This window comes from Myxocyprinus asiaticus, chromosome 21 (genome assembly GCF_019703515.2).
Source record: "Myxocyprinus asiaticus isolate MX2 ecotype Aquarium Trade chromosome 21, UBuf_Myxa_2, whole genome shotgun sequence".
Lineage (NCBI taxonomy): Eukaryota > Metazoa > Chordata > Actinopteri > Cypriniformes > Catostomidae > Myxocyprinus > Myxocyprinus asiaticus.
The window spans coordinates 12,222,079-12,248,234 of record NC_059364.1 but is presented as its reverse complement, the minus strand read 5'-3'; the positions used below and the strand labels follow the sequence as shown (position 1 = coordinate 12,248,234).

The 26,156-nt window shown below is 37.4% G+C and overlaps 1 protein-coding gene across 3 annotated transcripts in view; it reads left to right on the top strand.

The window, feature by feature from the left end:
* Positions 1 to 18,725: 18,725 nt before the first annotated feature.
* Positions 18,726 to 26,156, top strand: part of LOC127411647 (FERM domain-containing protein 6-like) — a 31,656-nt gene continuing 24,225 nt past the window's right edge. For all 3 annotated transcript variants that reach the window (XM_051647358.1, XM_051647359.1, XM_051647360.1), the window contains exon 1: positions 18,726 to 19,158. The gene's annotated coding sequence lies outside the window, so the exon portion shown is untranslated. The remainder of the gene's footprint in view (positions 19,159 to 26,156) is intronic.

The window sequence follows — 26,156 nt, the reverse complement described above, 5'->3', positions numbered from 1 at the left end:
CTTTGTTCTTATACTGTGTGATTTCACAGACCTGTGACCATAAATGGAGCATAAATGCAAATATCTTTAAATTTAGTTGACTGTCTTGCTAATATAACTTCACATCTAGTGACGCATAGATGTACTGTGGCCCCATAAAGGTTTTTTGGACACCTCTTGACACTTCAAACACACTTTTCAAAAAATATTTCACAAAAAGAGGTTCATTAGGTATTTAATTATTTTTTTTTGTCATTAACACTTTTTATAAGATTCCACACTCAAATCAACACAAACAGCACATGAAAACACGGAATCAACTTTCAACAAAATATACCCCCCTCCCTCCCCCACCCAACACACATCCCAGTAGGCAGACACGAATAATAACAGACACACATACAAGCAGACCCGAAATGAGGGTGCACCAGCCGACTTCCATCCCCAAGGATCACTTTCCTGCCGATCATCACACTGGTAAGGACCCAGTTTTTAATATGTGTATTCCCTAAGTTAACCCCTGCCCCATCAACCAAAATACAAAGTCTGGGTAGAACAAAATCTGAGTGCCCAGGATCTCACAGACATAACTCTGAACCCTCAAACAAACCCTAACCCTAACCCTAACTCTTGAATCTTAGTACAATACCAAAAAACGTTGGCTATGTCCCCATCCTCTGATTGGCATCGCCAACAGGTGGGTGTATCTTTCAGACCAAGCCTATGCAGTCTAGAGGGAGTCCAATAAAAACGATGCAGAATCTTAAATTGAATGAGGTGCATCCTTGCATCCCTAGACATAGACTTGACATTTTTTAAAATCCTACCCCATGCTTCATCCTCCAGTACTAAATTCAAGTCTTCTTGAGAGATGTCAAAATCCCATCCCCTAGACTCTGAATTAGCCAGGAATAGTACGCTGAAGCCTCGTGACCCTTTCCAAAAGCCGCTGCTACCATCTCAAGAGTGTCTGCAGCTTTAGGGGGTGCGTACTACACCCAAAGATGGTACAAAGTAGATGGCGCAGCTGTAAGTACCTTAAGAATTGAGATCTGGGAATCCCTAAATGCTCCATTTTCATACAGGTCATCCAGCGTAGCAACTCCCTTCTCAATCCGTTCTGTCCAGCAAAAAGGGGACTTGTTAATACACAATTTAGGGTTTAACCAAATACATGCAGCAATGTTCATGTAAATGTCCGTATTGAGCATGCGGGAAACTTTTGTCTACACTAACTGCATGTGTGAGATAACAGGATGTGTCTTTACTTCTCCGGGCAGCTTGGTAGAAAGACATTGCAATGGCAAGATAGGGGCAAGGACTTCCTGTTCAATAAAGAGCCAGGGAGGAGCTCTTTCAGGTGGAAGCGACCAATGCGCCAAATGTCTGAGACCAAAAGCATAATAGTAAAACAATATTTTGGGGAAACCTAACCCACCTTTGTCAATTGGCCTGTGTAACTTGTTAGAATGCATTCGAGGGCGCTTACCATTCCAGATAAAAGATTTAGCAATACTATCAAACTGTTTAAAGTAAAAGAGGGGAACTTCAATGGGGAGAGACTGTAATAGGTAGTTAAATTTAGGAATACAATTCATTTTTATAACATTAACCTTCCAAATCATAGATAAATGTATTGAAGCCCACCTTTCTACATCACTCGAAAACTTTTTTATTAAAGGGTCAAAATTTACTCTAAGTCACACAAATTTGCTGGGAATAAAATACCCAAATACTTAATGCCCTGTTTAGGCCACTGAAAGGCGCCCGGCTGAAAGCCGTTACCAGGCAGAACGCTGTCAGAGCCAGAGCTTCGGATTTAGACCAATTAACTCTGTATCCCGAAAATTTAGAGAAGGAATTGATCATTCTGTGGAGGCAAGGCATAGATCTAGTGGGGTCAGAGAAGAAGAATAAAATATCATCTGCATAAAGCAAAAGCTTATGTGCCACACCTCCCGCCATTACCCCTGGAAAATCATCCTCCTTTCTTATCGCGGCTGCTAATGGTTCCAGAGCAGGACAGAACAATAATGGGGAAAGAGGGCAACCCTGCCGGGTGCCCCTATCCAGAGTAAAATAATCTGAAATTAATCCATTCCTTTGTACCGCCGCTACAGGGTGTCTATGAAGTAATTTAATCCAACCAATAAATGTGCTCCCGAACCCATACATTTCCAAAATCTTAAAAAGATAATCCCATTCTACCATATCAAACGCCTTTTGTCAAGTGAGATGGCAGAGACCGGAGTCTGATCATTCGCTACTGACCACATGATATTGATGAAACGCTTAGTGTTGTTAGAAGAGCTACGGCCCCGAATAAACCCCACTTGATCTAAATGTATAAGAGATGTCATAACTTAATTGTTTAGCCAACATTTTTGACAACATTTTTACATCTAGCTGGATCAGGGAAATTGGACGGTAACTCGCTTGGATCTTTGTCTTTTTTAAGAATCAGACTGATCCGGGCTTGTGTCATGGTTGGTGGGAGCTTTCCATTCTTTAATGATTCCGTATAAACTTCTAGTAAAAGTGGAGCCAATTCTGTAGCATAAGATCTAAAAAATTCAGTGGCAAAACCGTCTGGCCCCGGAGCCTTGCCTGTAGGTAAGGCCTTAATTACCTCGTCAAGCTCCTCCAAGGTTATTTCAGACTCAAGAGAATTTTTTTGCTCAGTCGTCAATTTAGGGAGTTCTAATGGTTCCACAAAATTTCTAATATCTTCATCAGTAGATGAAGACATGGAACTATAGAGATCAAGGTAGAACTCTTTAAAAGCATTATTAATATCAATGGCCGAGGTAAAAATTTCACCACCAGCAGATTTCACTGAGGGAATGGTAGAAAAAGACTCTCTAAGCTTTATATATCTAGCCAAAAGCTTCCCTGCTTTGTCACCTGACTCAAAGTATGACTGTCTTGCCCTGAATAACCAAAACTCCACCTTCCGTGATAAAATAGTATTATATCTGTATTTCAAACGAGTCAATTCTTTGTGGCCATCAGACGACATTCGGCGCTTCAGCTCTGCCTCAGCACTTTTGATATTCCCTTCCAACTCCACGAGTTCACGTGCTTTGGATTTTTTGGTGAATGAGGCATACTGTACATGCCTTAAGTGCCTCCCAAGCCACGCCCACAGAGGATACTGAGGACCAGTTGGTCTCCATATAAACATTGATTTCAGTCTTTAACATTTGTTGGAAACCAGGATTTTGCAAAAGGGATACATTAAAGCGGCAACTATACGATTTCTTTTTCACTGTATGTGGCAACACATCTAAACTCACCAGGGCGTGATCTGAGACTAAGATGTTTCCAATTGAGCAGTCAACAACAGATGAAATGAGGGACTTGGATATATATATTAAAAAAAAAATATCTATTCTAGAATAAATCTTATGGACTGATGAAAAAAATGTATAGTCTCTACCAGATGGGTTCAAAAGTCACCAAATATCTGCAAAACCAAGATTTTTACACATCCTGAGAAGCGTCAGTGTTGCTCTAGGGGGCTTGCACACTTTTGCTTCACTATGATCAAGGACTAGGTCCATCAAAAGATTAAAGTCTCCTCCCAATATTATATCATGAGGGGTGCCAGCGGCTTTCAACATCCCTTCAAGATCTATAAAAAAAGCCCTGATCATCAGCGTTAGGTGCGTAAATATTAGCCAAAATAAGACTTTGCCCCTGAATTTCTGCTAAAACAATAATGACTCTTCCTAATTTATCATTAAACTGTTTGAGACATTTGAATTGTAAATGTTTATTTATCAGTATAATGACTCCCCTACTCTTACTTGAGCCAGCACTAAAGAAAACTTGTCCACCCCATATCTTCCCAAATTTTTCAGCTTCCTGCTGGGAAAGATACGTTTCATGAAGACACACTATATCATATTTCTTACGCTTTAGAAAAGAATGACTTTGCTTCTTTTTATGGGGTGCCCCAACCCATTCACATTCCACTTGCAGAGAGACAATCCACTCATATTAACATTTGACACATTGGTATAATAGAAAAAATAAATTGTGTGTCAAAAACAAGATTATACAGACCACATTCCCCATTACTGCAACAATCAAACCCTGAACTCCCCCCCCCCCGAACCAAACAAACAGAAAAAGGAAAAACGTGCACATTAACCCCGCACACAACAGCGCCAACCGGCGTCAATCCCTCTAAATTCAAAAGGTCCATGTACACCTATGAGAGCCCCCGTGACAACTTTGCCATCGGATTGCTCAAGTCCGGTGCTTCTGCACAAATGTTGTAAGGCAAAATTACATAACAGAAAATACTTTGTAAAACAAACCCCAGCCAATAGGCAGAATAAACACAAAGAACATATAGATTCATTCACAGATCTGACTTGAAGGTGTGATCCTCCACAAAACAAATTCCAGCTGGTGTTAAGCTATTCAGTTTCCTCAGACAGACAGACAATTGTTCAGTGAGCCAGTTGTTATGAGTTCGGCAGATGACGTGATCATTCTAATGTCCCTTAAAAATATTCCACAAAAACAAACTCCAGCCAACAGGAGGCATAAGCACAAAGAACGAATAGATTCAACTACAACTGTGCTCCACAACTCCATTCTGTGCTCAGAGTAAAAAAAATAAAATAAATAACAGTAACAGATATGCTCTATTCGGTTCTGTGTGCTGAGCACGTAATTTTTAAAGCGCTCCAGATTCACTTTAATTTCACTTTTGCATACTTCCAAGTATGTTTGACCACTACATGTTAATATATAAATACAAATAATTCACTCCATGGCATTTATGTACAGCGGAGTAAAATGAGGAGCACATTATAGTGAGAAGTATGAGTATATTTCTTAATTTATATATTTGTTTTCTGTGAGTGAAGAGGAAAAACAAGGAAAAGTCATTTACAAAATTCATGTTATGACCATTTTTAAAAGCTAAGCTATATTAAACAAATGTTTCAGTGTAATACTTTAGCACTAAGTAATAATGTACACAAGTGTAATGCATAAAATCCAAAACATCCACTACGTCATCAAAATCCACTACGCAGAGGAGTAGATCCACTACGTCATCGCGCTACAGTCTGCAGTGAGGACCCTCTCCTTTTTTTTATTTATTATAAATTCTCCTCTCTGACCAGTAGGTGGCGATATGCACAAAGAATGTGAATCGCCAAAACCAAAAGAAGAAGAACTCTTAGGAGAAAAGAGCATTTAGGAGGGATGTTTGAAAGTGGAGATTTATAGTAACCTATCATATTGCTTCTAAAGACATGGAATTAACCACTGGAGTCTTATGGATTAATTTTATGCTGCCTATGAAAGTTTTGGACCCTGTTGACTTGCATTCTATGGATCTACAAGCTGAAATATTCTTCTAAAAATGTTTTTTGTGTGTTCAGCAGAAGAAAGAAAGTCATATGCTATATCTGGGATGGCATAAGAGTGAGTAACCAATGAGAGAATTTTCATTTTTGGTTGAAATATACCTAAATAGTATCCATATAGGGCCTACCTTTTGGGGCCATTGTATATGAGTGTGTGAGAGAGAATAGTTTTAGTAACGATTTTAAATTTGTTCGCTTGTGTTTCACGAATGAAGTGCTATACGTGTATTATATTCTCCAGCTTGTTAATATGCTTGGACATCTGTAGAGGGCAGTATTTTTTGTAATTTTTCCACAACACCACATATGTCATACAGAACATAGTACCCTTTCTCTTTCTGGGCCTTTGTTGTACAATTGTTGTGTAGGATGGAAAATTAAATCACACAGATAAATATCAGCCCTTCTTTAGCATCTCTCTAAAGACCATGTTCCAATCTCTGCTAGAAATGTATTGTGAAATGGTAAGAAGACAGTTTATTACACATTCATCAAATGACATACATAACACTGTGAACCTTAAATAAAAGATGTTACAGATGAAACTACGCCTGAACTAAATGTAATTTTCTGGGCTTTTAAGGGGTTGTTCATTTTTTCTTTTTTTTTTCTTTTTTTTTCTTTTCTCCCCTTTTCTCCCTAATTTGGAATGCCCAATGAGCTCTAAGTCCTCATGGTGGCGTAGTGACTTCCCTCGAACCTCAGTTGCCTCCTCGTCTGAGACCGTCAATCCGTGCATCTTATCACATGACTTGTTGAGCGTGTTACGCAGAGACGTAGCGCGTGTGGAGGCCCATGCTATTCTCCGTGGCATCCACACACAACTCACCACGTGCCCCACTGAGAGCGAGAACCACACATTATAGCGACCATGAGGAAGTTACCCCATGTGATTCTACCCTCCCTAGCAACCAATTTTGTTGCTTAGGAGACCTGGCTGGAGTCACTCAGCACGCCCTGAATTCAAACTCCCGACTCCAGGGGTGGTAGTCAGCGTCTTTACTCACTGAACTACCCAGGCCCCCTTTTAAGGGGTTCTAAGACTCTCCAAACACAGTGTTGTTCATTGGGGCTGGGTGGTGCATGCTCACTGATCCAGATCTAATGGAAAGCTCTTTCTCTTTTCATGTATCGTACATGCATGCACTTTCACTGTTCCAGAGAGAGCACACAGCTGCTAGTGCTGGAAATTTCATAAACACTGAACGTTTTTCACATGTTCTGTACACGCATATGGTGCTCGTTCAAACCCTACAGACGTTAGTCACATGACATTTCACATAGCCAGAATACACAGATGCCTCCTAAGTCCATATTTATGGACTTTTTACAATTTAGCAGTTTAATCAGCAATAAGTCCTTAAAGTTTTTACGATTCAACTTCATTGTATTTAGTTTACTAACTAAAATTAGTTAGTGTCTTATGTACAAGATTATTGTTTTATATTTGTATCATAAAGTTAGATTGATAAGACTTTTCAAATGCGTTACCAGTGAAAATTAAAACAACCTTAACCAGTAAGGAGGTAGACATAAAGTCAAGCAATTGTACTGATGTGCAATCACCTGTAAATACTGTATATGTCATATAATTCTACTGTGTACCCGTGTAGTGCAATAGTTGCAAGTATTTCTGTGTTGTGATGTGTGTATTATGAGAAATTATGAAAATTATGTTAATATGATAAAAAAATAAAAAATAATTCTGAACTAGGAGTTCAAAGTTCAGTCTTTAGAAAAAAAAGATAAGTCAGAAATAAATGGCATTAAAAGGCAAAGATCTTTCTTATCCTTTGCTGTAATGTACACAACATCTTGCACACTAATACATTAGCAATGTTCCAGGGAAGTATCCTGTTTGCCCAGCCTGTCAGTTTGTGTTATGTGTGCTATTTAATGATGATAAAATTCAAAAGAAGCCTTCATTGTCAGATAGATCTACACACATTGCTGGGGGCTGTCTTTGCCATTAACATGTTCCTATAGTTGCACAACCATTGACATTGTATGATATTGAAACTCTCTCTCTCTCTCTCTCTTTTAAGCTCTTTGTGTCTGAGATCCTTCACTCCGGTCCTCAGGGATAAGCTAACCTCCTTTTGAGATGCTCTACTTTGATTATATTACTCCAAACTTGTTAGTATTCACATGCATGATGTTCACAATAATAAAAAGCATTGGCACAACCTTGAACTCACAGCAGACCAAAGAAAACAATCAGTCTTTAAGGGATAGTTAACTTAAAAATAAGTATTTCACTTCCATGGACACGAAAAGAGCCTACACAAAAAGAGATGTCACTTCCATGGACACAAAAAGAGATGTTAGGTAGATGGGACTGACAGCCTCATTCGTCATTCACTATCATTGCCTCTTTTTTACATATTATGAAAGTGAAGGGGGACTGAAGCAGTTGTTCACTGTAAAAAAAGTAATTACATTTTATCCAACTTATGGGGGTTTTGAGTCAGATACTATGAAATGTGAATGACTTTCATCTACATATAGACATATGTTAGACCAACAATATTTCCCCAAATGTTATCCCAACTAGCCTAACAGAGTTGTCTGAACGAACAATTTCAGGTTAAACAGTTTTGTGAGTTCCCAGCATTCATTGCAACATGAAGAAATTAACCGGTTAGTGTTATAGGCTTATTTTCAGTTGTTTATTGACTTTATTATGCTTTTGTTGTTTTTGTTGCCACTGTTGGCAAGGGCTTAGATTTGGCCTGAACATTGGGGGGTTGCAGTGTGAAGCACTGTTGTACTTGCTTACTTGGGGGGTTGTACTTGCTTGTTTTGAATGTTGGGAACTTTTAAACTTATTTTGTTTTGGTGCAAAATGAGTAAATGTAAATAATGTAAATGATGACAGAATGTTATTTTTGGGTTGACTATTCCCTTTAAGTATTAAGCTTAACGTGTGGAAAGTGGCATACCACAAAATTCAAAAAGTTATTTAGACTGTAAAGTTAGTTTAGATTTATCTTTCAAATTTCATTCATGTGACTGTGAAACCAGACACTTTCCTCAAACAGTGCCCTGTCTGTGGTAGCCTCAGATAATGTTACTACATTCACAAAATAAAAAAGTGTTTGCAGAACACAGTCTTCATGTTGACACAACATACTACTGTCTTTCACAGATAAAAATGGTGCATAGTGCACATAATCTGCCGTACTCAAGACGTCCTTCTGTAATCCTTTTTAGAAAGGTCCTGTGACACTCCTGATATATTGTAGATATCCATCCATCCATCCATCCATCCAAAATAAATGCTATGTCAAATAAACCTTGGTTTCATTTAGTAGATTTCAAGAAAGAGAAAAAATGAGACGCTAAACATAGATCTCAGGCTGAACTTGGGGCATCAGGGAGAATCATGTATGTTGTTTACAGGGATAGTTCTCATTCTGAGCCGACTGTCATTAGAGGTAATTACTGTAATTTTCGCATTCTGCTCTGCAGAACAACATGGGGCAGCTCAAAGACATCATGAAGATAAGCTTTATTTTAGTCACTGTATCAGAGTCCATGTTCCTTGTGCTGTTTAGTATCCCAGTTTACAGTTCTATAGATCTCAGGTCTATACATTCAAAACCTTCAAACAGGCAACAGCTCTGGAAGTCTTTATGTGTGTGAAACTAGAGCTACGGCCTTGTGTTTTGCAGGAGAATGAAGACAGTGATTAGTCCGGCAGGTGCAGGAGTCACAGTGTTCCTGGATGGAATGTGGTTGTGTCTGATTTATTTCCTCATGAACTTTTGTCTCCTAAAAACACACATTTTCAGACCTCAATACATAACAGGCACATGGGACTGCTCAAACTTTCACTCTACAAAGCCATCTGAAATAATCAGTACAAAATTAATCCTGTATATGTGATTGAATGTCCAGAGATGAACAGCAGAGAACCCCTTCAGTTATGGGGCTCTGAAGAGCTCAATTATATTGATTACTTTACTGATTTAAACATTAGCTATTACGTGGAGTTACTTATGCAACAGGATGTTCACAGCACCCATTCAAATTCTATGTTTAGACAATCTGATTGCAATGGCGCTCACTTGGAGAGATGCTCAGATAAAAAGATGCTAACCCTTAGCATTAAACTTTGGGGCACAACTCATCCCATATCTTTGTGCTACAGACATAAAGGAATGTGCAAAGTTGTGCTATTCCTTTTCTAAGCAATCAAACTTACAAAAAAACCCATAAATTTACACAGAGTGAAAGACCTAAATCCACTTTGAACGCCTTAGCAACCACATAGCAATGCAGTGGCAACAACCCACAACACCTTAGCATTGTTGCGTCAGGTTTTTCATGGGCAAGCACCTTTGACATTTTCTTCAGAAAATGGGAAAATGTAGTTAGTTTCTCTAAGATTTCAGTGAGATTTAGTTGCCAGTCCACTTGGCGGCCATCTTGTGAACACTCCTGAGAAGCTTTCTATGGATACATACAAGCCACATAAAAGTACAGCTCCTATGTACATTCACATTACATTTACATTTACAGTACATTTATGCATTTGGCATATGCTTTAATCCAAAGCGACTAAATGTAAACTGAATTTACATTCAGTTTGTAAATTTTATTAGTTTGTCTGTTCCCTGGGAATCAAATCCATGATCTTGGCATTGATTATGCCATGCTTTACCAGTTAAGCAGCTTGTACTTGTGTTGGAAAAGACAGATATTTCCAAAACGGCTGCTCAAGTTTACAACCAAAGAAAGTATTTAACATCAACAGTAAAATCTGACAACACTGGCATCATAAATTGTGCTTCTTTGCTAAGATTGCGCTACAAAGCACCATTTTTCAGGCTGGTCCAGCTAAGGCGCAATTGTGTTGTTGAGTTTATTGACAGGCGATGTCTTTGTGTAAACGGTGATTCACTCTTTTGCAAGTAAGGGAACTTCCTTTTCTAAACCAGCCATATTAGGTGTTTCAGTTTCTCCATTTTAATACAAGTGGTCCTTTTCGGGCTAAACAGTCTTTGGTTGTACTGAATGGGTGTGTGTAAAAGTGGAGGAATGCTGGAAAAATTGTCACTGCAGTGAGGAAAGCAGCTGCTTATATTGTATATCCTTGAGATATGATTGGCAGGCCTAGATGAACAAGCTCCTCCCGAACTTACGATTGGAACTTTATTCGCCCCTCTCTATAGAGACTGTTTAGGCTACCACTGAGCAGCCATAGAGTTACAAACAGATGACATTGTGCTTCTGCTGCCCAATTTAGAACTTTTCTGTCTCTCAAACCCCATATTACCACCCCACCCAAACCCATTTCCTGTGGTGGCCTCACAACACACACACACACACACACACACACACACACACGCACACACATGTATATACAAACACACACACGTAATGTCTCATAATTTTCACTTTGAAAAGAAAGTTTGACATTAAAGAACCACTAACATTGTGATTTTATTCTGACTATGGCATTACATGTACTCCTAGGAACAAATAATTACAGAGCAACACAACAGACAAACAAATATGTGAGCACTTGTGCATGAAAGACATTATTTAGGTCTTTTTTTTTAAATGCATGCAATGCTGATTATGTACATATCCTAAAAAAGTAGATTTTTTATTATTGTACAAATTCTCTGCACACTCCAACTCTTTAAACATCAAACAACTGAAACAAATGCATTCTGCAAAGGTAAAGTTGTGTAAAGAAGCGGTTACATATCCTAATTTTTGTGTTTTGACTCTGTATGTAATGGTATCTGAGCATTCTGTTTAGGTCCAGTGGTCTCCAGTTTCAAACAGCAAGAACATCTGGATGTATTTAGCAGTTCAGTTCTGTTCTTCCCCGTGTACGGTGTACTGCTGCCTTGCATGAGCTCGGAGGCATTAAAAGATTAATACAATTACTACTAAATGAATTACTACAATTTAACATAACAAATTGCACAAATTACACAACACACAAAATGTCAGCATTTACATCAAATGCATTTTCTAAATGCTGATCATGCAGAACAGAATTAATGCACAATGTTCTGGAAATTGAAAAATTTAGAAACTTGTAATATTGGCATCAGTTTTAAGGAAAAAAATTAAAATGGGCCGTCCATTTGTACTGTTGTGTGAAGCCATTTTTTTTTTTTTTTTTATTGTATTTTTTTTTCATGACAGCAGCTAATATATTAAGAAACTGGAAAACAGCAAATGAACCTTCAAACAAACAATGGTGCAATGTGTTATTATCTTATAGTCAGCCAGAAATTATAATGAATAATGTAAGGAGACAACCTGACAAATTAGTTACTATACACAGTACATATTTGAGTGATGGTAATGCAATTTATCTTAAGAGATGTAAAATGGATATGGATAAGTCTCCGGATATAGACTTTCTTTAAATTTTTCCTTTGTTAAGGATTGATAAAGGGGTTCATTACTGACTAATAAGTCATTTATAAATGCATTATAAATAATTTATATGCAGTTAGTGCAGCAACATGCATAAAAAAGGGTAACATTCATCCAGTAGTTGCCAAAGAGTGTGCATTTTAACTTACATGTTATAAATGCTTAATAAATACACTTATTCACACTTATTTTAATAATAATAATAATAATAATAATAATAATAATAATATATATATATATATATATATATATATATATATATATATATATATATATAAAATTGATCTAATTCATGATTTATGTCACAATGTAGCATAAATATACTGTTATGGTGAGATTAAAACTAGTGATTATGTCATTTTGCTACAGTCTGCTTTAGGTTTAATTACTGTAGTGTCTTGACTCACTTGTGTTGTCACCTTCCTTGTCATGTTGATGTCAAAAGAATGGTTTTAAGTCCTCTAAAAAACACTTTCAGGTTTTTATACTTATTCACATCACATATTATTTAATACAGCTTGATGACCACTAAATCATACTGAACTTTTAAGTTATTTCTAATGTTGGCAACTCCTTAATAAATGCTTTAGAGGTGTCCACTTTATATTAAAGGAATATTCCAGGTTCAGTACAAGTTAAGCTCAATCAACAGCATTTGTACTGATTCACACAAAAAATAAATTTTGACTTGCTGTTTCTTAAAAAAAAAGCAAAAATATGGGTTACAGTGAAGCACTTACAATGGATGTGAATGGGGCCATTCTGTAACCATTAAAATACTCACTGTTTCAAAAGTATAGTCAAAAGATATAAACAATATGGATGTTAACATGATTTTAGTGTAATAAAATAGCTTACTAACAAAAATGACGATTTAAACAACGTTACAACTCAAATAATACATGGGTATTAACAGAATATGCTTTTATAAAATTATAAGCTTCATATTTCTGCCTTTAAACCCTCAAAAGATTGACCCCCATTCACTTCCATTGTAAGTGTCTCACTGCAGCTTAGACTTTTGCTTTTTTTAAAGAAATGTAGTGACAAGTCTACATATTTTTTGTGGTAATCAACATTATGCCACAAATGCTGTCGGTTGAGTTTAACTTGTATTGAACTGGAATATTCCTTTAAAGTCCATCTTAATAGGTTACATCTGAATATATTATATCTGCATGGTACATCATTTACGAGTTGGCTATTTCGTATGGTCTTGCACGATGTTGGTTGCATAAACTCGTACGACTTCATCACGTGCAAGTTCCTGGATGTCTAATGTGGAAGTAAGCATGAGTTCCACGCACGAGGCGTTAAGGACATACTTATTAATATTATGCCCTTACCCAAACCCCTTATCTAAACTTAACCAATCAATAGAGTGTGTAAACATGATAGGAAGCTGTTGTGTGTGACAGAAGTAAGTAACTGTCATGTATTAGATGAAACGATGTCCAGCGACGTCATTGGCTGTAGTGAAAGTTGTAGGAATTCAAACGAGTGCAATCGCACAATATCATACAAATTAGCCAAATTTAGAATAGTCGTACGAATTCTGATGATTTCTCTGTGAGAGTGTGTTGCACAGACCAACAAATAAAAGAGAGAAAAAGTTAATGCCACTGTTATTTATTAAATATAATTATTTTGAATGAATGGATGATTTATCTTTTAAATGTAATCTGTTTGGTCAGAGTGTTCAGGAAAAGCATTAAAGTATTTGCATTGAAACATATCTGATTTCATCTAACAGCATTTAAGTATAGAAAGAAAGAAAACACATGGGAAAGGGAGTGGTTTTCTTAGATTTTCCTGTTTCTGTTTTTTCCTGAATTTGCAGCCCTTTAGGGTTCTTGTCATGCTCTTGTTCTTCCAAACCAGCAGTGTCACAGTGACAAGGACATGACTTTGCCTTCACATTGCTGTGGGCTGCTGGGATCCTGTAGGGTCAGTCAGTCAGCAACAAAGCACAAACTGCAACACTAAAACTGTTGTGGATTCTACAGATCTCATTTGTTTGAGAGAAAACAATGACGTTTTCTGCTCTGAGGTTTCACTGTTCTTCCCAGACTAGAACTACAGGAGGAGAGAGAAGCACCAGTGTGTATCAGCATGCTGTGTCATCTCACACAAACACACTTTCCCATCTCCAAAGCTGATGGTTTGACGAACATCAGTGAATGTGTGATTGTAACAGGAACTGATCAGGTGACAGTGCGGAGACAGTGTTTCAAACAGAAGTACAAAACAGTTGATTGCACTTATTGCAGCTTCTTAATACTGCGTTCTGATTGGTCAGTCATAGAATTCTGCAGTCAAATATTTTTGTACAATGACTGCTATTGTATGTGTATGACCTGTGCTAGTTTCATGTCTCTCGCATCACTCTGCGGTCTCTGCGATTTCAATTTAAATAAATATTCCATTTTCATGCAATTACTTATTTACTGTATTTGGCAAGTAGCTGATAATGACCGCCTGACTGCACACTATCTCTTAAATACATTTTTATTTAAGGAAAATGTTAGCAATATTTAAGCAGATGATTAAATATCTTACCTGTAACTGCTATTGTTATCGACTTTCCCAGATTATAAAATCTTTCAGATGAATTTCTCAGTCAGCACATCTAAAGATGCACTCCTGAAGATGATGTAAAACAGATCATGTAATTTTTATCAATGAGGTATACACACCTTTCAATAGGAAAGTCTGTTGATGATGTTCCAGAAGGGCATTTGTATGCTCAACCCTGTGCTGACATGTCAATCTGTCAGCAGGTGCATTTATATTCTGATTAGTATTTGAAAAATTCAGCTAATTTAAATGTGTCTATGCAAATGGCCACACAGTAAATACCTTCCACAAAAAAATGTGTCAGTACAATATAGAGGGTTGCTGACAGAATAAGGGCTTTTAAAATTACACTCATAGCATCTAGACTTCTCCAGCAATATTAAGATTAATTTAGGACAACAGGCACTGACTTACTTTCTATTCTGAACTCAGCAGAGGTTCTAATCCTGATGTTTAGCTTTGGCTTTTTTGATTTAACCGAGGTTTGGTGTGTATATATTGTTATTCCTTTTATTGTGTATGTATTGGTATATACTGTGTGTGTGTGTGTATATATATATATATATATATATATATATATATATACAGAGAGAGAGAGAGAGAGAAAGAGAAAGAGAGAGAGAGAGAGACTATACTCTTTCTTTTTAAAGACACACACACACACACACACACACACACACACACACACACACACACACACCTGTGAGCTCCCTGAAGAACAAGAGACCTGTTTTATCCAGCTCAGGGATGACACTAACACACAGGAATTCAGGTCACACACAAAGTGTTTAATCTTATGTAGACAATCGATAGAGATCTTTTAGCAGGTTAGGGGCAACATAAAATTAAAAGTCGTTTTGTGTATTGCAGAAAAGTTAATCTGCTTGATCTAACAACAAGGATAGAGAACAAAAGTACAACATAAATCCTGAAGAATCATGAAAACAGTAGTATACCTTTAAATAAGGTGGAAATGAGTAATGGGGACAGATAGATGTACATTTTTTACTTTAGAGGAAAATTTATTTAGATTGCTAGCATATATTGTACGTAATTAGACAAAAATGTGCAAATCATGAAACCAAAACCAAGCACGTGTAGTTATGTGTCTCTGACCTTCATGTGTGACTGCTGCACGCTTTATCTTCATTGAAACTAAATAGGAAGCTTTAATGTCTCTTTTCTCTGTCTCTGGACTCCGGACTGTGCACAGAAACCCAAACAGGATCAAATATTTACTTAAATATTCTCTGCTTTTCCCTGCAAGACTTACAACAAAATGACTCCCCTTTTTCCCCACTCTAAATACTTAAAAGAATGTTCCGTGTTCAGTACAAGTGAAGCTCAATCAACAGCATTTGTGGCATAATGCTGATTACCACAAAAATTCATTTCGACTTGTTCCTCCTTTTCTTGAAAAAAAAATCTGGGTTACAGTGAGGCACTTACAATGACAGTGAATGGGGGCCAATTTCTGAACGTTAAAATACTCAATGTTTCAAAAGTTTAGCCACAAGACATAAAGGATATACTGTATGTGTAAACATGATTTTAGTGTAATAAAATCACTTATAAACCTTTTCTGTGTAAAGTTATAGCCAATTGTACAACTTCTTTACCATGACGCTGTAATGTCAACAAACCCTAAAACGACTGTAAAAATTACAATTTAAACAACGTTAGAGCTCAAATAATGCACAAGTTTTAACAGAAGAATTAATGTAAGTGCTTTTATAAAATTATAAGCTTCACATTAAATCCTCCAAAAATTGGCCACATTCACTTCCATTGTAAAAGCCTCACTGTTAACCAGATTTTTGCTTTTTTTGAAAGAAAAGGAGGGACGAGTCAAAATAAATTTTTGTGGTAATCAGTATTATGCCACAAATGCTGTCAATTGAGCTTAACTTGAATTGAACCTGAAACATTCCTTTTAATAGATAAACACATTTTTGATTGTTTTAAATGTCAAAATTATTTTCCGTGGTAACTGACAGCAGGTCACAGATGTTGTCTATGGAGCTTAACTTGCTTTCAAAATGTGACGAGACAGGAGAGGAATGAGGATCTAAATGCAGCCTTTTTTAATAAAGCAAAAGTAAACCAGGTAACTCAGAACATAATGAAACAAAACACAGGAAACAAAGTACAGCATAATACAGATGAAGACTGACAAAAAAAAAAAATAAAAAACAGGGGAAAACAAGGGCTTAAATACACAAGGGAAAACAAGGGAACGAGGAACACCTGGGGAAACAATCAGGGGAAAACCAATCATGAAAAGAAACTACAAAGGACTACAAAACTAACAGGAAACAGGAACAGGGAACTAAACCAGAATTTCAACATAAAAGTCAATACAAACAACAGGGAATATGTGACAAAAAAAGTCCTTCAAAGAGTCAGTTACTCTGCAGAAACAACATGTTACACATAAATTAACACCAGTACTGCAATTATAAAATAATCTGTTACAGTTATTCTATAAGATGCTTTTTAACATTTGGATGACATGTTCTTCACTCCAATGACGATTCAGAGTTCAGAACTGTTTTTGTTTCCTCTGAAAACTATATGTTTGTATTTCCATTAAATGCCACACCATTCTGTGATGTCTCTTGAAATTAGATTGGTTTAAACAAATAATTAAGTCTATATGTGTCTGAATGCAACACAATCATTCACTATTTCCACTGATGTTGTTTTTGTCTGAACTACCGTATCTGAGTGCAGGGCACTGGATAATTGTGTTAACACCAAGGACTCATCATGAGGAATCTCACAACAACATGTTTGGGGCCTCACATTTACACGGCTTGAATGAAGACAAACACACACTCCAGCAGTGAATGTGTGTGTTCTCACACAAGGTCATGACCTGAAACCATCTCCATTTGTTCATTTTTTCTAGTTAGTTTCCCTTTCACCCTCTTGCTTAACAGAGATGTATATTAAAGGGATAGTTCACACAAAAATGAAAATTCTCTCATCATTTATTTACTCACCCTCATGCCATCTCAGATGTGTATGGCTTTTTTTCTTCTGCAGAACATAAACAAAGATTCTTAGAAGAATATCTCAGCTCTGTCCATACAATGCAAGTGAATGGTGGCCAGAACATTGAAGCTCAAAAAGCACATAAAGGCAGCATAAAAGTAATCCATATGACTTCAGTGGTTTAAACAATGTCTTTTGAAGTGATATGATAGTTGTGGGTGAGAAACAGATCAATATTTAAGTCCTTTTTTACTATAAATCAACAATTTCACTTCCACATTCTTCTTCATTTGTACTGGGCAGGAAAGAGATTTATAGTAAAAAAACAACTTAAAAATCTGTTTCTCACCCACACCTATCATATTGCTTCTGAAGACATGTATGTAACCACTGGAGTTGTATGGATTACTTTTATGCTGCCTTTATGTTATTTTTGGAGCTTCAACATTTTCACCATTAATTGTATGGACCTACAGAGTTAAAATATTCTTCTAAAAATCTTTGTTTTCACAGAAGAAAGTCATACACATCTGGGATAGGATGAGGGTGAGTAAATGATGAGGGTTTTCATTTTTAGGTGAACTATCCCTTTAACTCTAGGGAAAATAATGATCCCAGCAAACCCAACCCAAACACTTAAGACTAAACTAACCCTTCACCATGCCTCAAAGCCACAAACAGCTCCAACATGCAAGATTAATGATTAAGACAAAGGATGCACTCCTGTATATTAAATTGGCTTCATTTTGACATCAAAGGAATCGTTCAATGCTCATGTTCTAGACCTGATGTTGTTTAATGACTTTCTTTCCTCTGCAGGAACGCAAAAGGAGCTGTTACGCAGCATGTTTGGGATTGACAGCCTCAGTCACCATTAACTTTTATTGCATCCCCCCACTCCAGACAGAACCTAACATTCTGCCTAATTTCTTTTTATGTTCCACAGGTTTGGAACACCATAAAGGTGAGTAAATGATGACAGAATGTTTTCTTTTTGTGTGAACTACCCCTTAAATATATATGTCTGATAGTTTTAGGGGCTTTAATTTGCAATAAAGACATTAAATTGAGATGACAAAGTTGGGAAAACTAAAATGCAGGATGAAAACGCCTACGCCCCCCGTTCCAGCACAGCATTCCAAAGGCTGCGAATTTACCAATCCTACTAGAGTGGAGGCCTAGTTTATGAATATTAATTACGTAACGTGACGCATGGCCAATAGGCGCAAACGTGGGAGCGTTTCAGCTGGCCAACCAACGAGGAGAAGGTTTGGCTCATGAATATTTACCTAGCTACGCAACTGGACGCTCCAGGAGGGTTACCAAGCAACGTCCGCCTGACCTAATTAATATTCATAAGCTTGAGCCCTAGCTTTAGTTAAGATTCAGGTAGGATTGGTCATTTTTCCTGCAGGCTGAGGGAAAGGCGTGTTGGCCAGCCGTGGACACTACCAACGTCAGCTGCAGAGGGGTGGTCTTTCTCACACGCTTGGTTAAATGTAAACAGCTCGACCGCACAAATATAGCGCAGCCCATGCGTTGCTTTTAAAAATCGAGGGAAAGCGATACAGTTTAGCAGACGAGTTTCCGGTCTATTCCTTTGGCGTTTGTCACCCCTCCTACACACGGTTGGGAAATTCCCTCCATATGTATAGTGATTTGTTAGTGTTGGGGAGCCCGATGGGGTTGAGTTCGCAGCTCGGGATTATGTGCTAGACTGGCCAGTACGGAGCAAGAATCAAATAGTTACATGAAGGAAGGTTTGTTTGGGAATACTTTAGGAATACGTGGATTTATCGTCACCAACAAGGTGAGTTTCATTGTTATAACTTTATTTTGCACCTATACTGTAGCCAAGGTGTTTTTAAAACGGTTTAGTCTCATTGCATTTCCCAAATAACTTATTCTACGTGGCAGCGCCGGCCCGCAGAAACACACACGGCCGGTAGAGTAGATGGAGCTCCTGCAAAACACAGCAGTGTGTTTGAATTCCGCCTGCAAATATGTACCATTGTAGCCATAGTTTCCACCAAAATATCATCGTTACTACAGCTACTAAATATTATTATTATTTTTTATACATTGCAACTGTGGTAGCTTGGTATTCTCCACCACCAAAAAAAAAATAAATAAAAAAAAAGAAAAGAAAAAAAAAAATATATATATATATATATATATATATATATATATATATATATATATATAATATGAACAGAATAACCATTAAACAAATTAACTGTAATGATTTTACAGTACCAACAGTTTTTGCAGTGTATGTGTGGATTTTGGAAAAAATTATAGATCACCATTATACTTATTTGTAAGGTCTTGTTGGAATATTTAGTACCCAATTTAATGTTTCAGTTCATACAACTTTTTTAGACCATATTACCAATATATGGCACCCACTCAGCTGGCCCAGTGGCCTACATAACCCTGGGGTTATGTGGGGTTTGTCCAAGTTAAGGTCTGCTAAAATGAGACACACTGGCTGTGTCACACAACCCAGTGAGCTGCCCATCTAGACAGCATGTTTTCAGGGCAGTCCCAGTCAGTTTTGGGTCTGGTCTAAGAGACTTAAGTATCTCAAAAAACACACTTAGCATTTAAGTGTCAGGTATTTAAATTGAGGACTGATTATAAATAAAATGTATGTTAAGTAGATTAGATTACTTCTGTAACATTTGAAACGTGAATAAATGCAATTCATTTTTTGTTATTGGTGTAAACAACGCCAGTTGTCAATTTGTATTTTCTTATTGAGTCCTTATTGTATATTTCAAGAATCTGTATTTGCCAAATTGACTCCAAAAAGAAACTCCTGAAAAAGGGCATGCCTACTTTAAAAATCCTGAACAGGGCATGCCTGCTTTGTGGTAAAACAGATGTTTAAAGCTGCATTAATATCAGACTAGTGGGCTTCAAACAGGAAGTCAATCTCAACTGAACATGGAGGTTTATTGCGTCATAACAGGATTCTAATCGGAAAAAATTAATTCTCTCTCTCTTCATCAGGATTCTGGAATGTTCACAATTTCCTCTTCGCGGTAAGGGCGGGTTTAATATTAGTACACTGCACCTCTATACCAGCCGGTGTTTAAGGGTCTCACGTTTATCCTCCCCTGTGCTACAGTGATTTTCTTAGAACTAACACATTTGTGGAGTTGTAAGGTTAAACTGTGGGTTGTTCCTGTTCCAAAGTTCCTGTTCATCACCACTAGGGGCATTGTTCCCATTGGCCCCTAAATAACATATATTTCATATTCATAGAGTGAATTTTAATATGCTAGTATGCCCCCCACACATTTATGTTGCTAGTATGTTGTTGATGACTCATTATCTGGGTTATATCTTGTTTCTTTTTTATTTTTTCTCTCCACTTTTCTCCCCAATTTGGAATGCCCAATTCCCAATGCGCTCTAAGTCCTTGTGGTGGTGTAGTGACTTGCCTCAATCTGGGTGGCAGAGGACGAATCTCAGTTGCCTCCGTGTCTGAGACCGTCAATATGCGCATCTTATCACGTGGCTTGTTGAGCGCGTTACCACGGAGACGTAGCGCGTGTGGAGGCTTCACACTATTCTCTGCGGCATCCACACACAACTCACCACGCGCCCCCACCGAGAGTGAGAACCACATTATAACGACCACGAGGAGGTTATCCCATGTGACTCTACCCTCCCTAGCAATCGGGCCAATTTGGTTGCTTAGGAGACCTGGCTGGAGTCATATATCTTGTTTCTTGAACAACCTCCAAATCTAGACTAAAACTGTGTTGTGAATATTGAAGAATTTTCCTCTTGTGTTAAAAGCTATGTTTATGTTTCATTTATCTTAATGGGATTCCATCCTTATAACTTTAAATGACAAGTCAAGTCAAAGCTACGTCATTTCAGATTCGTCATTGAATGCTTATGAATGTAGTGTTTTTACGTTGATGAAGATTTGCCCGAGTCAGTCTGTCTAGTCACATCCTGAGTGTGTGCTTTCATGTTGTGCCCTATCGTGAGGCTGAAGAATGGAGAGGTCTAATTTTGCATGACATAGTGTTAAATTGCTTTGTGTGTGTTTTTGTGCTTGTTTGTGGTTGTTTGTTGCCAGGAAGCATTTTTATGCTCTCCTTTGTTTCCTTTCCTTTCCTTTTTTTAACCTCAGGATGTTTTCTTTGCTGAGCTGCCCTTCATTTGTGTGTGTGTGTGTGTGTGTGTGTGTGTGTGTATATGTGTTTTTTTTTGTGGGTGTTTTCGTGCCGCCTAAGTTGCCTTAAGGCAGCTAGAATGTTTGTTAAAAAAAGATTTTTCCTGAGAGGCTACATTTTTCTCTCTGTCATCTCTGGTCTAAACCTGTCAACTTGTGCAACTCTACGTTGTGATTCCTGCTAAATGGATCATCAGATTACTTAAGTTTGAAAACATTTCTAATCCTATAATTGCTTTGTTTTGTTTTTTGTTTTTTAATTTTAAATACTTTCTCCTATTCTGGCTTAGTAAGCCATTCTTAGGTTGATTTCCCCTAAAAAGTGCGCTATCAGAACTTTGCTCTGTTTTTTGATCAGCCTGTCCAGCCCGACACAGCTGTCCAAAAACAGCATAAAAGAGGAGTGTTCAGGAATTCATTTTTGAAAATGACACTCTTCACTTTTAATGATTTAAGTATTAGGACTCAAATTAAAATCAAAATCGCAATATGACAATTTGCGATTTAATTAAATAAATAGACTGCGTGTGCTGCTCTGTCCTGTCTATATGGTGTTAGTGGATTATTACCAGGGCTCGAGTTGAGGGGGGATGCGAGGGGATGCCATACCCCTTGTTGTAAGAAATACCAAAAAGCATACCCCTAGTAAAACCACCATCCCCCCCTTACCATCCAATTGTGTCATGTATTTCTTAGACCTAATCATGCAAGTAAAATATTTAATTTTAATACGTTTGATAAATAACAGACTTTAAATAAGGGTGATTAGCCGGTCAGAATTAGATTTCAACATGTGTGAGGTTGCCAGATTTCTGTAGGTGAAATCCCCCAATCAGATCTGGACACTTGTACAATTTGGAAATATTCTGCCATGGTGATGCTTTAGTCACGCAATCTGGAAACATTGAGCGTGCGAGCTCTCTCTCCACTGCGAAAAAAGACACCAGATTTATTCTGAAAACACTGTAAAACAGGTAGGCTATGTCGAAGTTTAGCGATGGGTTGATTTGTACTTCCTAGTGCGTACATGAAACTTACGCCACAAGTTTTCAAATGTTTCACGCACTTTCAAACATGGTCGAGTAGTAGCCTAGGCTAGATTGGAGTAGAAAAAATGCATGTCTGCAGTGGGCGAGCGATCTAGAAAAAAACCTTTTTCATGATCATAACGTGGATTCTTTTCACAGAATTCATCCTAAAATACAATAACAGAGCGTAACAGGTGCATATTATGGCCATGTGTCCTAAGAGTCAATGAAGTGAATTTTGTCCAGATCTATTAAATTAAAAATACATAAAAAATGCAATTCACACAATCCATTTGCTTGAATACACCTCTTCTATGATGAGCATATTTCAGTTGCTGAGTTTATAGTCATATTGATATTTTAAAGTAAAAAAATGTCACGTGGTGTCCAGAGACAGAAAAAAAAAAAAAAAATCAAAGTCTCATTAAAAGCTGAAATTCCTGAAACAAGAAATGTTTTCATGACTAGTGCAGAATAATCTTTTATTGTTATTTCTTAAAAAAATAAGCAGTGAAACAATTGTGTTTTGAAATATGATTAAAAACACTTTTGTCCATTGGGTGTTACCAACATGTAGGTAGCCATTTTGTTGTTAATGTTGACCATAAAAGCCATAAAACAGAGCAGACACTGTTAGACCTTCAAGACTGAGTGTGAAGTTTTAAAAAACATCTGATATTTATTTAGACGTTTTCATGAAAATGCACATTTTGTTCATATGGTGTAACTCTGAGAAAACTTCTTGATTTTTGACTCAAAAATTAATTGTGTGTGTGTTTTTTTGTTTTTTGTTTTTGTATCTTGAAAAATGTGTTTGAAAACTTTTTGGAAATTAAGGAAGTTGTTTATACTCATGTATTCAAGATGCAAAGAAAGCATTATAATACTTTTTACTTAATGGTTACACCACATGACAATTTTAAAGTTAGATTTTTATTAATTATGTATTTTTTGTTGAAAATGCTATAAAGGTTTTTCAAAAATGTATGAAACCAAATTGGACACAAAGATGACATTTCTGAGAACATGACACAAGTGTTTTAAACTAGATTTTTAAAAGATTTCTCCTTATAACACCTTTGTACATCCTTATTTGTCAATGACCCATAAGTATTAACCCCCCCCCCCCCCCCCGGTTTTGTGCTCCATAACTCCGTCTTGTGCTCAGAGTAAAGCCCAAAGGATACAGTACTTCAGTATGAGCATATGAGCTGAGCTTCCGCTTACAGGACGCGTGACGCAAATCTCGTCATGGACCCTTTTCACATATTTGGGTTGGAAAGTGGAAGTAGACACATAGCAGGGTCAACTTGAATGGCGGTGATTGGAAGACCACAGCAAATTCAATTTTTGCTTACTCGCGCTATATTTGCTTACTCGTTTGCTCAAACAGCAAAAGAAAAAAAATCAACAATAATGCTTTCACAGCTTTGCGAAAGGAGATAAAAATATAGAATGCTGGATAACAGCAGTAAGAAGAGAGAAATGGGACACATATTCTGTCACTCACTTTCTATGTTAGAAGCCTCATCGCAGCTGTGGTAACTGATTTTTTAAAAAACTTATTCCAGGGTAATATAATACAAATGATCATTTTTAAAAATATTGTTAATTGGAATTATAAAAAAAGATTGCTACATTTATGTTAAAGAAGGTGGAAACGCTTCAAAACATGTCTGTGAAAGGGTCCATTAGCAGAATGTTTGAGCACTGAACGTGCACAGCCTGATTTTTCTAACCGCGCGTCTTTGAACGCATGTGCCTGGTGTTATTTGCACTAATTAGAGGGTTCACAAGGTTGCAACACTCACATTTGAGCAGTTGTTGTGACAAAGATGCGCTAGAAGATATAATCGGCGCTAAACATCAGGAGATGAAGGTAAAAACAATAACAGTATGTGCACGTCAAGAGCACGTGTGTCAGGAGGTGTGGTGATACCTGCATTTGTATAATTAGAGTCTGAAGAAATATAAAAACATCTTTATGGGTCTAAAGTTAAACGCCTGAAGAGAAATAGTTCAGTGTCTCAAAGCTGTTGTAGTGCGCATGCGCCCAACCTCCTGTGTATGCGCATATGGTTATGTGGAGTATACTTTGACAGGCTCACGTTCGACTGTGTGTAAACACTGAGCGGTCGCGTTAAATTGGAAGTATGCCTAGGGCTTCACAGATGTGCTCCGAGTTTGGTTCCATGTGCTTACATGCGCTGAACACATAATTTTTAAAGTGCTCCAGATTCCCTTTCATTTCACTTTTGCCTAATTCCAAATATGCTTGGCCACTACAAGTTAATATACAAATAATACCATGGCACTGGGTATTTGTGGACAGGAGAAGACGTTAAAATGTGGAGCACATTATACAGCTGTTTTGAACTCTTTATGCAGTTGTCCGCCAAAATAAAAGCTTGGTTTAGAACTCTTTGGTTTAACTGGACCACTTGCCCTGTGCAAATTAAGATTTTATTACAATATAATATTATAATACAATAATGTAATATTCAAGTTATAATTAAAATTTTTATAAAAAAAGCTATGATGAATAGTCGGCTGACCCTATAACAAAGTGGACCAAAATCTGGTACACAGTGGACAGGTACAATGTGAATATTGAAGGAGACATTGTTTTTTCCCTTCTTTTTTTCACTGTTTTATTTTTGTTTGTTTGTGGCTTAAGTGAAAAAGGTTGAGTTTTTGAAAAATAAATTTTTTTTGAAGATGACTCAAATATGAACTCTCAAAGAGTGGCCTCTAAGAAAAGTCTAAAACATAGGCAAAACATTACCAGATTTTGGTCAAAAGAAATTACAAATATTTAGTTTTTCATGACACCGTTCAAATCGCAGTATTTTTCAAAGTAATTGCAATATGACTTTTTGTCCAAATTTTGCCGCCTTAAGTGTCTGGGCTGTGGGGCCTGGGTATCTCAGCAAGTAAAGACGCTGACTACCACACCTGGAGTCGCAAGTTCGAATCCAGGGCGTGCTGAGTGACTCCAGTCAGGCTTCCTAAGCAACCAATTTGCCTGGCTGCTAGGGTGGGTAGAATCACGTTGGTTAACCTCCTCGTGGTCGCTGTAATGTGGTTCTCACTCGGTGGGGCGCGTGATGTGTTGTGCGTGGATGCTGTGGAGAATAGCGTGAAGCCTCCACACATGCTTGGTCTCCGCGGTAACGCGCTCAACAAGCCATGTGAATAGATGTGCAGATTGACAGTCTCAGACACAGAGGCAACTGAGATTTGTCCACCGCCACCTGGATTGAGGTGAGTCACTATGCCACCATGAAGATTTAGAGTGAATTGGGCATTCCAAATTGGGGAGAAAATCCAAAAAAAAAGGATCTGGGCTGTTACAAAGGTTACAGGTTGAATCCTACTCCTAAATAATGCCCTTGAGCAAGACACTGATCCCATATATTGCTCCTGTGGGCCTGAACCTGCAGTTAGTGTGCTTTACATCCTTGTGAATAAAAGGTGTCAAGCATGACCATCGCTGACCCTCATGAGATGTTACATCTTATGACTGAGTTGATGAGTTCTTCCAAAAATATAACCAAGACTGAAGTAAACAATTTGAACTTATTC